The sequence below is a fragment of the Mus pahari genome, chromosome 6 (genome assembly GCF_900095145.1).
Source record: "Mus pahari chromosome 6, PAHARI_EIJ_v1.1, whole genome shotgun sequence".
NCBI lineage: Eukaryota > Metazoa > Chordata > Mammalia > Rodentia > Muridae > Mus > Mus pahari.
Window position 1 is genome coordinate 83,355,888 of NC_034595.1, and position 10,607 is coordinate 83,366,494.

The 10,607-nt window shown below is 44.8% G+C and overlaps 1 protein-coding gene across 3 annotated transcripts in view; it reads right to left on the bottom strand.

The window, feature by feature from the left end:
• Phactr4 (phosphatase and actin regulator 4) overlaps positions 1-10,064 on the bottom strand; it is a 74,921-nt gene extending 64,857 nt beyond the window's left edge. For 2 of the 3 annotated variants that reach the window (XM_029540163.1, XM_029540162.1), the window contains exon 1: positions 9,872-10,064. The gene's annotated coding sequence lies outside the window, so the exon portion shown is untranslated. Of the gene's footprint in view, positions 1-9,293; positions 9,377-9,871 lie in introns of those variants that run through there. The other variant, XM_029540160.1, reaches the window with a different exon arrangement.
• Positions 10,065-10,607: the final 543 nt, after the last annotated feature.

Sequence of the window (10,607 nt, forward strand, 5' to 3'; positions counted from 1 at the left end):
TGTGTGTGTGTGTGTGTGTGTGTGTGTGTGTGTTGTTGCCTGCTTGTTGAGACAAGCTCTCACTACTTTCCATTTTTAAATACATTATCCTCAGTCTCCAACAACATGTTAAATCTCCATCTCGCATTTAATGGTATGTAAAGAAAAGGGCCAAGTTTTGTGTAAATCAAAAACAAACCTGCTTCGTGGCACACCACCCTAATCCCACTCCTGAGAGGCAGAGACAGGTGGATGTCTGTGAGTTTGAGGCCAGCCTGGTCTACCTACCGAGTTCCAGATAGCCAGAGCTATCTGGACCCTAAATAAAAAGACCCTGCCTCAAAAGCTAATTACATAAATAACAAAACAACTTATATGCTTCTCTGAGCAGAGATAAGAAGGATATTTTTAGGGAGGGAAGTAATTTTATAGAAGAAATTATCTTTTTAGGTACAGGAATCTAAATTTAGGCCACTCACGTATGAAAATAAAGCAACAGAAAAATGTTTTGTTTTGTTTTTTAAATATTTATCTATTTATTTTATGTATATGAGTACTCTGTCCTCAGACACACCAGAAGAGGGCATCAGATCCCATTACAGATGGGTGTGAGCCACTTTGTGGTTGCTGGGAACTGAACTCAGGACCTCTAGTAGAACACTCAGTGCTCGTAACCGCTGAGCCATCTCTTCAGCCCTGCTGTTGTTTTAGAGACCAGGTTTTACTTAGTAGCTGGCTTGCCAATTTATGGAACTGCTCCTGTCTCTGCCTCTTGAGTACTGGTATTAAAGGTCTCCAATACCATGTCAAGCTAAGAATTTTGACTGAATATAAATATTTACTCAATTTCTTGAGGGTCAAATCTGCATCTAGCTTTGTGCCCAGGCCAGTTTCCTAGCCAATCTCTCTATGGTCTTGTCCTAAGCACATTCCCTGATCAGCAGTATGAATGTAAACTCTAATTGGAATCGATTATTAGCAGAGAGAACTGGGTTTAAGATGGGGTTTTGGAGCTGGGCATGGTGGCTCACACCTTTAATCCCAGCACTCAGGAGGCAGAGGCAGAGGCAGGCGGATTTCTGAGTTCGAGGCCAGTCTGGTCTACAAAGTGAGTTCCAGGACAGCCAGAGCTATACAGAGAAACCCTGTCTCGAAAAAAAAAGAAAAACCAAAAAGGAAAAAAAAAAAAAAAAAAAAAAAAAAAAGATGGGGTCTGCTGTAGACTACAGGGCAGGGCAGATACAGGGTCAGACATACAGCACAGATTTCCCTGGCACAAGGTGTTGCGAGTCCAACTCTTAAGAGTTTTAGCCGTGGCAGGTGGTATCATGGGAAGGATAGTACTACTTGACTGCAAGACAAGAAAACAGCAACTATAATGACAGTGGGATTGAGAAATTACTGTCAGGCTCAACCACTGTGACAGAAAAAGAAAACAAACAGGTAAGAGAGATTAACGGTCATCTGACAGGCAGATGGAAGGCCTCAAAGTATCCTTGGTAACCTTCAAAGTTCATCTCCCTAGCAGGAAGATGGCAGAAAGCTCTGAGGACCAGCCTACCAATCAACAGAGTAGCCCAGCTCCAGAGCTAGCTAGTTTACCACAGAAGCTGTGGTATATGATCCTATGTGTGCTGTGGTGTCCCATCCTATGTGTGCTGTGGTATCCCATCCTATGTGTGCTGTGGTATAGCATCCTATGTGTGCTGTGGTATCCCAGTCTATGTGTGCTGTGGTATACCATCCTATGTGCTGTTGTATAGCATCCTATGTGTGCTGTGGTATACCAACAGAAGGACCCTGAATGGGAAAGAATGAGATGTTAGTGTACAGAATCAAGAGCTCTGAGCTGATGCCTGCTGAGGCTTAGATGTGTTAAGAACCTTGTCCCCAGGGTTCTGGTATTGGGAAATTGAACCTTTAAGAGCTAGGACATAATGGAGAGAGAACTCTTAGGTACTTTGAGGGAACTGTTAAGTTTTTGAGAGGGCAAGCTGTTATAAAAACCTGTGCCTGACCATTTCCCCGCTTATGTGTGCCCCCACCACGGCCATGTCATGGGTAGTAAGGCCTCACCAGAGGCCCTCAGCAAAAGCTGGGGAGCTTACTGGCTCACAGCACTTAGGGAAACCCCTGTCTAATCATTACTTAACCACTAAGCCAAACAAGTGCAGACTGCAGTTGGTACACAGAACGAAGAACACACTTTACAAGTTTAGTCCAAGAAAGCCACCAAGCAAGGCCAAAAGAAACCCACAGCAAAGTAAGTTTATTCCAGAGCTGCCAGATCATATTACTTTAAATGGCCAGTACATATGTCCCTGTGTGTAATGTGGTGTGTATGTGTGTAAAGTCAAAGAAAAAGGGTCTAAAAAGCCAGCGAGTCAACAGATAAATAGGAAAGTATGGCTTGTAATTAGGCAGGAAAAAGCAGTCAAAAAAGCTGAATTGAGCCAGGACTGGTCCTTTAATCCCAACAGTCAGGAAGCAGAGGCAGTCTGACCTCTATGAGTTAAGAGGCTAGCCTGGGGACTGGTGAGATGGCTCAATGGGTAAGAGCCCTGACTGCTCAATTGAAGGTCCTGAGTTCAAATCCCACCAGTCACATGGTGCTTCACAACCACCCCTAATGAGATCTGATGCCCTCTTCTGGTGCATCTGAAGATACAGTGTACTTATGTATAGTAATAAATCTTTGGGCCTGAGCGAGTGGAGTTGGCCAGAGCAAGTGGGGCCAGCAGAGGTCCTAAAGTTCAATTCCCAATAACCCCATGAAGGCTCACAACCATCTGTACAGCTACAGTGTACTTACATACATAAAATAAATAAATAAATCTTTAAAAAAAAAAAAAAGAGGCTAGCTTGGCCTACATAGCAAGTTCTAGGCCAGCCCACAAGTACATGGTAAAACAAAACAAAACAAAACAAAACAAAAAAAAAAAAAGGAAAAAGAGAAAAAAAAGAGGAAGAAAAGGAAATATAAAGGAAGCCGGGCGTGGTGGCACATGCCTTTAATCCCAGCACTCGGGAGGCAGAGGCAGGCGGATTTCTGAGTTCGAGGCCAGCCTGGTCTACAGAGTGAGTTCCAGGACAGCCAGGGCTACACAGAGAAACCCTGTCTCGAAAAAACCAAAAAAAAAAAAAAAAAAAAAAAAAAGGAAATATAAAGGAATTCCTAGCTGTTAAACTTAGAAGATTTAAAATCAACTACCAAAAAAAAAAATATACTACTGAATCTAAAGACCCAAAGGGCTATCTATATATGAAGCTCAATGGAAATCTCATTTCATAGGATTTGGTTTCTAACAGCACAAAAAAAGAGTCATGTCTAATTAATTTTGTCCAGACTGGCCTAGAACTTTGTGCCTAGTGTGGCCCAAACTCACTGCCAATCTCAGCTAAGCCCCCTGGAGCCACCACAGCAGGACAGGAGTCTAGGTGACAAGCCGTTCATGTGCATGGTTGCTGTGTGTGTCCAGACGTCCAGGGTGGACACCACGCTTTGTTCAAGCTGTCTGGAGGGGTTATCAGAATCAGAGTGTTGAAACTCAAGTGGAACACACTCTGCATTCCAGACCACTCTCTCCCCTAGACAAACAGCTAAACATGTTTACCCTCCATTCCACTCTTATGTTCAAAACTCCCTTGACCTGGAATAACCTTAGGGCTTGGGAGAGTTTCCTCCGGAAAGTGCTGTCTTGTAACCATGATGACCTGAGTCTAGTCACCAGAAGATATGCTGGCTAGAACAAAACGATTCCTGAGGCTTGCTGGCCAGGTAGCCTGACGTGCTTGAAGAGTTCCAGGCCAATAGGAGACCCCGTCTCAAACAATGTATGCATCTGACGAAGGGTATCCAAGGCTGGCCTCTGGACTCCACATGCAGTCATGCACCTGTGTGAACACAGACACCTTAAAAGAAGGTGGTGGAGTAGGGAGAGTGGCAGGTGCCTGAGTTCCTACTTACTCTAAGACCATAAGGGAAAAACCATCGTGTGTACTGCTTCCTGTACTGTTTACCAAAACACAATCTTTTTCCCCAGACAGGGTTTCTCTGTGTAGCCCTAGTTATCCTGGAACTTACTCTGTAGACCAGGCTAGCCTTGAACTCAGAGATCCACCAACCTCTGCCTTCTGAGTGCAGGGATTAAAGATGTGAGCCACTACTGTCTAGCTCAAAACAAATTAAACTAAACATATTGGTACATGCCTTTAATCCCAAAACCCAGGAGAATCATTGCAATTTCAAGGCCAGTGAGGTCCAGGCCAACAAGGGTCATACTATAAAGTATGACCCCAGCCTCAAACAAAACAATACAATTGTTTAGTCCCTATCTAAATTTTATATATTTATTTTTTTTATTAATTAATTTTTTTTCTTTTTTGGTTTTTCAAGACAGGATTTCTCTGTATAGCTCTGGCTGTCCTGTCCTGGAACTCATTTTGTAGACCAAGCTGGCCTCGAACTCAGAACCCAACCATGCTCTGCCATCTGAATGCTGGGACTGAAGGCATGTGCCACTACTGTCCAGCTCTAAATTGTATTTTCATTTGAAAAATTTTATGTACATGTTTTCCTATATGTATGTATATATGTGCACCACATGTGAGCCTGTGTCCCAGAAGAGGACATCCAATCCTTGGACTTACAGATGGTTATAAGCCATGAAGTAGGTGCTAGGAAGTAAACCTGGATCCACTCTAAAACACACAGTGCTCTCAACTGTTGGGTAATCTCTCCAACTCCAGCTTATTTATTTTGTCTGTGTCTGTGTCTGTGTATGTATGTGTATGTGTGTGTGTGCGTGCACGCACACCCATGCCTGTCTGTCTGTATGTCTGACTGTGCACATGAGCAGATCATAACATGCATGGAGAAGTCAGCATGCATGAGTTAGTTCTCTCCTTCTGCCATGTATGTGGGTTACAGGAATTAAACACAATTTAACCTACCTTGGTGTCTTTACTGCCCGAGCCATCTCAGCCCCAGATCCCCATCTATTTTTAAATGTATCCCTATTTAGCACCATTAAACTGCTATATTTCTGAAATACCTTAAAGTGTTAGAGACTGTGCTATACATCATTACATCATCATGTTCATGAAGCATGTAGTCCCTACCATACAACAGCAAAACAAAAATATTTGCTAGATAAAAGATCCATTTTGGTTCTGATATTCTCCAAAACTGTACCTGGCCACTTCTGAGATTCCTTCACTCATGGGACACTGAGTGAATAATGTTCCAAGGAACCACCCAGAGCTGAGGCTGGAAAGGGGCTTAGTGGTTAAGAGCAAAGGCTATTCTTACAGAGGACACGGGTCTGATTCCCAGCACCTTCATCAGGGCTCACAACTGCCTAAAATCCCAGGTCCAGAGGACCCAATGCCCTTTTTAACAGAACTCACAGGCACATGGTACATATGCACATACTCAAGCACACACACATAAAATTTAAAAATTAAATAAATCTTGAAAAAGAAAAATGGAATACCAAGCTGTGTGCTAAACAATAAGCATGAAGAATAAGATCTTATCCTATGATGTAGCTCAGTGGTAATTAGAACTGTCATTATGACAACAACTGAAAAAAAATAAAAACAAATTTTCTTTAGTAAAGGATACTTTGAAAAAGGTCTCCATAAATGGTTAGAGATAGCACCTATTAAGATGCAAAAGAGAGGGTGGAAATATAGAATTTGCCCATCTATCATATGCAGGCTCCAGCATGGCAACAAAACAGCATCCCCTCCCCCACCCCCCCAAACCACCTCCAAGTTTTACAAGGGGACAGACTCTTGGTCCAAGATCCACCCACTCACTTTTCCTTTGCTAGAAACAGCAGCAGCACCCCAGGAGAAGGAGAGAGAGGAGGAGGAAGAAGAGGAGGAAGAAGAGGAAGAAGAGGAAGAGGAGAAAGAGGAGAAGAAGAAAATGCTCAGGCCATTCCTGGAAACATTCCATTAGGTAAAGCAAGAAACCATTAGCCCCATTTTCAAGATGAAAACCTAAGGCCCATGGATGTGACATAAATCCAGCCATGTGGTACAGGCCTATATCTCAGCACTTTTGAGACTGAGGCAGAAGGATCATTCCTAGTGCCAGGCTAGCCTCAGGTACATAGTGAGTTTCAAGCCAATGTGAGCTATTATATAAAGAAAGACCATGTTTCAAACAAAACAAGTTAATTTTAAAAATAAGAGATTAAGCTGGGGCTGGAGAGATGGCTCAGTGGTTAAAGCACTGACTGCTCTGCTAGAGGTCCTGAGTTCAAATCCCAGCAACCACATGGTGGCTCACAACCACCTGTAATGGAATCCAATGCTCTCTTCTAGTGTGTCTGAAGACAGCTACAGTGTACTCATGCATATAAAAATAAGTAAATCTTTAAAAACAAACAAGGCAGAAAGAAAGAAACAAGCAAACAAGGCATGGTCAACACTTGGGGGAAAGGAGAGAGGTTAAGCTGGCTGTACAATGATTGAGACTTATATTTAGTGTGCATTTACCATCTGTCTCTTCTCCTACCCCAACCTGGAATCAGTCTGTAAGGTCTGGAACCCTCAGAGGTGAGAACAGTCTCATTGCTCTGTCCTCGGGACCTAAAGCGTTAACTCTCACTCATGGCTGCATGAGCAAAAAGATGGATCTGGAAATAAAACAGACTGACATTTGAAGAGAGAAGTGGGGAATAAATCCTTCCTCACTACAGTACCAAAACAAGGCAGAGCTGAAGCACACGCGCACATCCATCAGTGCACAGGCTAAGCTAGTTCCCAGGCTAGCAATGAGGAGGCAGAGGCAACAGTGAGGTGGAGGGTAGCCTGGGCTACATACAAGCTCTATTTCAATCCTATCCCCCAAACAGAAAACTAACAGAAAGAACCTAGACCAATTCCACTGACTCAATTCCACTGGAATGTTATGCATTTTACTTCACAATTTAGTACAAGAGCTGAAGTAGGTTGCTGTTTCTGAAGTCACATTCATGGCATGTACTGACAGAAAGCCCAGACTGAGCTGCAGGTTAAGTCTGACCAAAAGTTTTTAACTCAGCATACTCTAAAAAAGTACATGCATCTGAGTTGTTTTCAGAGTTAGGTCTCAGGAGCCAACGCTGCCTTACCTACTTCTCTTACATAAATAATTTTTTAACAAACCTTTAACCATCTTCTGTCTTTTTTTTTTTTTTTTTTTTTTTTTTTTTTTTTTTTTTTTTTTTTTTTTTTGGGTTTTCAAGTCAGGGTTTCTCTGTGTAGCCCTGGCTGTCCTGGAACTCACTTTGTAGACCAGGCTGGCCTCAAACTCAGAAATCCACCTGCCTCTGGTTTTTTTGTTTTTGTTTTTGTTTTTTTAAACAAAACATGGTCTTAATGTGTAGCCCTGGCTGACCTAAAACTTGTTAGGAAGACCAGGCTGGCCTCAAATGTAACCACCTTTTAATAAAAGCTTAAAACCACAACTTGGTAATTCACCCTTTTGTCCCCAAGGCCCCATAAAATTGCTATTCTGCCTAGATACGGGATAAGCAAGCCAGAGTGAAGGCAGCAATATTATGGAAAAGACTTCATGGTTCTATGAATTTCAGTTCCTTATGAATCAGTTTGTTTGGAATGGAAAATATTTTCATAATTTTTTCTCTTATATTCAGATCTCAGCAAATTAAAGCAGTTTGTGGACATAGGATTGGTAGCTGCACTAAATCTGAGGAAACAGAAAGCCCTAGGTTTGCTCTTTGGCTCAGCTTTCCCACCTGGGCGAACTGTATGGCTGTGGGCCAGTTACCTAACATCTTAGAGGCAAGGCTGCATCAACTGTAAAGTAAAAACCAATTCCTCACGGAATTGTGGTGAGGATGTAACAACTATACAATGTGTATTAATAAGGTTTATACAACATATACAACTCTTCAAAAATAACATGGACGCCACTATCCTGTTTGAGTAAATAAGCCAGAATATATAGTGATCCTGCTAGACATTCACAGCTTAAAAGGTGCGCTGGTGCCACCATAATAATCTTACCACTTGGAAAGGCAAAGGCAGGTGGAGAGCTCAAGCCCAGAGTGACCCAATCTCAAGGAAATAAATTAATGTCTATTCCCAGTGACTGAAGAATAGCTGGGGCTAGAGGCATAATCTCAGTGCCAGAGCACATGCTGCACACGGTCAAAACCCTGGATTCTATTCCCAGTACAACAAAAAACAGAAAAAAAAAAAAATTGTGGGCTAGCAAAATGGCTCAGATGGTAAAGGCTCTTGCCGTGCGAGCCTGGTCATCTGAGTTCCGTTCCAGGAACCCACAGGAAAGTAGGAGAGAACCAACCCCACAGAGTTCTCTAAGGCCACCGCTGTACTGTCTCCACCTCCCGTCCTCCCAGACACATTTAAGAAACTTTTTTTTTCTTTGAGACAAGGTCTCAATAGATCTTGTCTACAATAGGTCTACACAGACCTAGCTGGTCTTGAATTCATGCTCCCCCTCCTGCCACAGCCGCAATAGTATTGGGGTTACAGGGATGAGCCACCCCAAATAGCTAGGAAAGACAACTGACAGCCTGTATTAAAGACCTTCCACCTCGATACAGTAACACAATCTAAGAGTCTCAAAGTCATCTCCATTATGAAATGTCAGAATAATGAAGACTTTATTTGCCTACATGTCTAGGGTGGGAATTTTGTCTCAAAACACCTTTCCTGATTAAAGGAGTCCCAACTGTCTTCACTCAAGGAATTTGAAATACTAATCAATTTTTCAAAGGATATCTACCTTGGCCTTTATAAAGCTTTACCCCTATGCTAAGTCTCGAGATTCGTTCTTCGACGGAACATACAGTTACCACTATCTTAACCAAACTGGATCAAATCCACGCGATTCAGAGGTGTCCAGTAAAAAACATATTTTATCACTCTTTCCCTAAATCGCCTTTATTTTTTTTTCCAACCTGGTTTTAAAAAAATGCTTTCTAGAATCTACTGGGTTTCTAGGTTTTTCTACAAAGCAGGTGCTTTCAGTGAGCTAACTTTTTCTTTGTGGAGTTTTTGTTTAAAAAAGAGAAAGGATGTAGTCTGGAGAGTCGAGGAGCTGCGTGGGAAAATGAAGTGCCGAAGACTGCAGGCAATGAAAGATGACTCTCCTCCAATTTCCAGGTTTCCGAAGCAAAGATTCGCCTGAGTTCTTTGCCGCCGCCGCCGCACCCCCACACACACACACACACTCCACCCCCACCCACCCACCCCATCCCAGTTGCCACACGTATCGTAGCAAATTTCCACTCTTTCTCGGTTTCCGGGATTGAGGCTCCAAGACTCACTTCTTTTTCTTAGACTCCATCCACTGGAGGAGAAAAAGCGCCTTGAGTGTTGATCCCTAGCTACCGGAGGCTGACATTTAAGAAAGAAGTTGGACAATAACTTCCAGGTTTCCACTGAAACTATGCCAGGCTCCTAAGACTCTGGCTCTGCTTAGCCAGGATGCCGAGGTCTGAGGGAGGTCACTTTTGAAAGATGGACTTTGACCCGATCCAGTTACAGTAACCAGATCCCCAGGGCGCAGTCCCCAGCAGGACGTGCGGGCTCCCCTGGAGACCGCGACTCCGTGCACTGCCACAAAAGGGGGGAAAGCGGCGCAGACAAAAGGGCCCCGCGGAGGCTGGGGGGCGGAGAGAGCGAGTGTGCGCCGGCCGGCCACAGGCGGGGACACTGCCGCGGGACCGTTGTGGGAGGGCCGAGGAGGGAGGAGGCTACGGCCCGCCACGCCCTGGCTGCACGGACCGCCGCGGGCGCCGTTAACCCCCTACCCCGGCCTGGACGGCGACCCCCAGCCGAGCCGAGCCTGCCGCGGCTGCGCGCGCCCGAGAGGTGCTCACTTTCCCAAGTTTGGAGAACTTACCCAGGTCGCCGCTGCCTCCTCGGGCTCCACAGCACTTTCTCCCGGAAATCCTACCTGGTCTCTGGACGCCTGGCTCCAGCCAGAGCCTTCGGCCCCAGGGGAGGGGGGGGCGGAGGGAGCGGGCCGGACAGTGAGGGTAGGAAGTGCCGCCGCGGAGCCTCACGGGACTTGTAGTCCACTGCAGTGGCCAGCGGTGTGGCGAGAGGGACAAAATGGCGGGAACTGCCGGCCCTCCGCTGCGAGGCGCCTGGCCCCCTACTCTGCTCATCTGGGCATGCGCCGCCTGAGTCCGGTGCGCTGCATATAAACGGATTTGGGCAGCTTGCCCAGTTCTGAGCAAGGCCAAGGTCTCGGGACTTGGGAGGACACGTTCGGGAACAGACTCTCCCGGCGATGCCCAAGAAAGGATGTGTGTGTAGGGCTTTACAAAAGAAGTCCAGTCTGTCTCAAACTTTTGAGAGCCAGTTTGAAGTGCAAAAATTTACAAACAAGTTACCTGCGGTGTTTTATGAAAGTACAGAACCCAGCCTATTAAGCGCAGACATTCTACATCCCCCACTCCCAACTGTATGGATATTTTTCCCACTAACGATTACCTAGTGGAAGCCACCATCTGTTTCTAAGTGGCACTCATTCCAGGCTCCAGGGCTATATCACCCTCCAGATCCCCTCCTTGCTGCTGCTGGAGGATCTTTTTAAATGCCAAACCCATGGGTTACACCCATATTAGACCTAA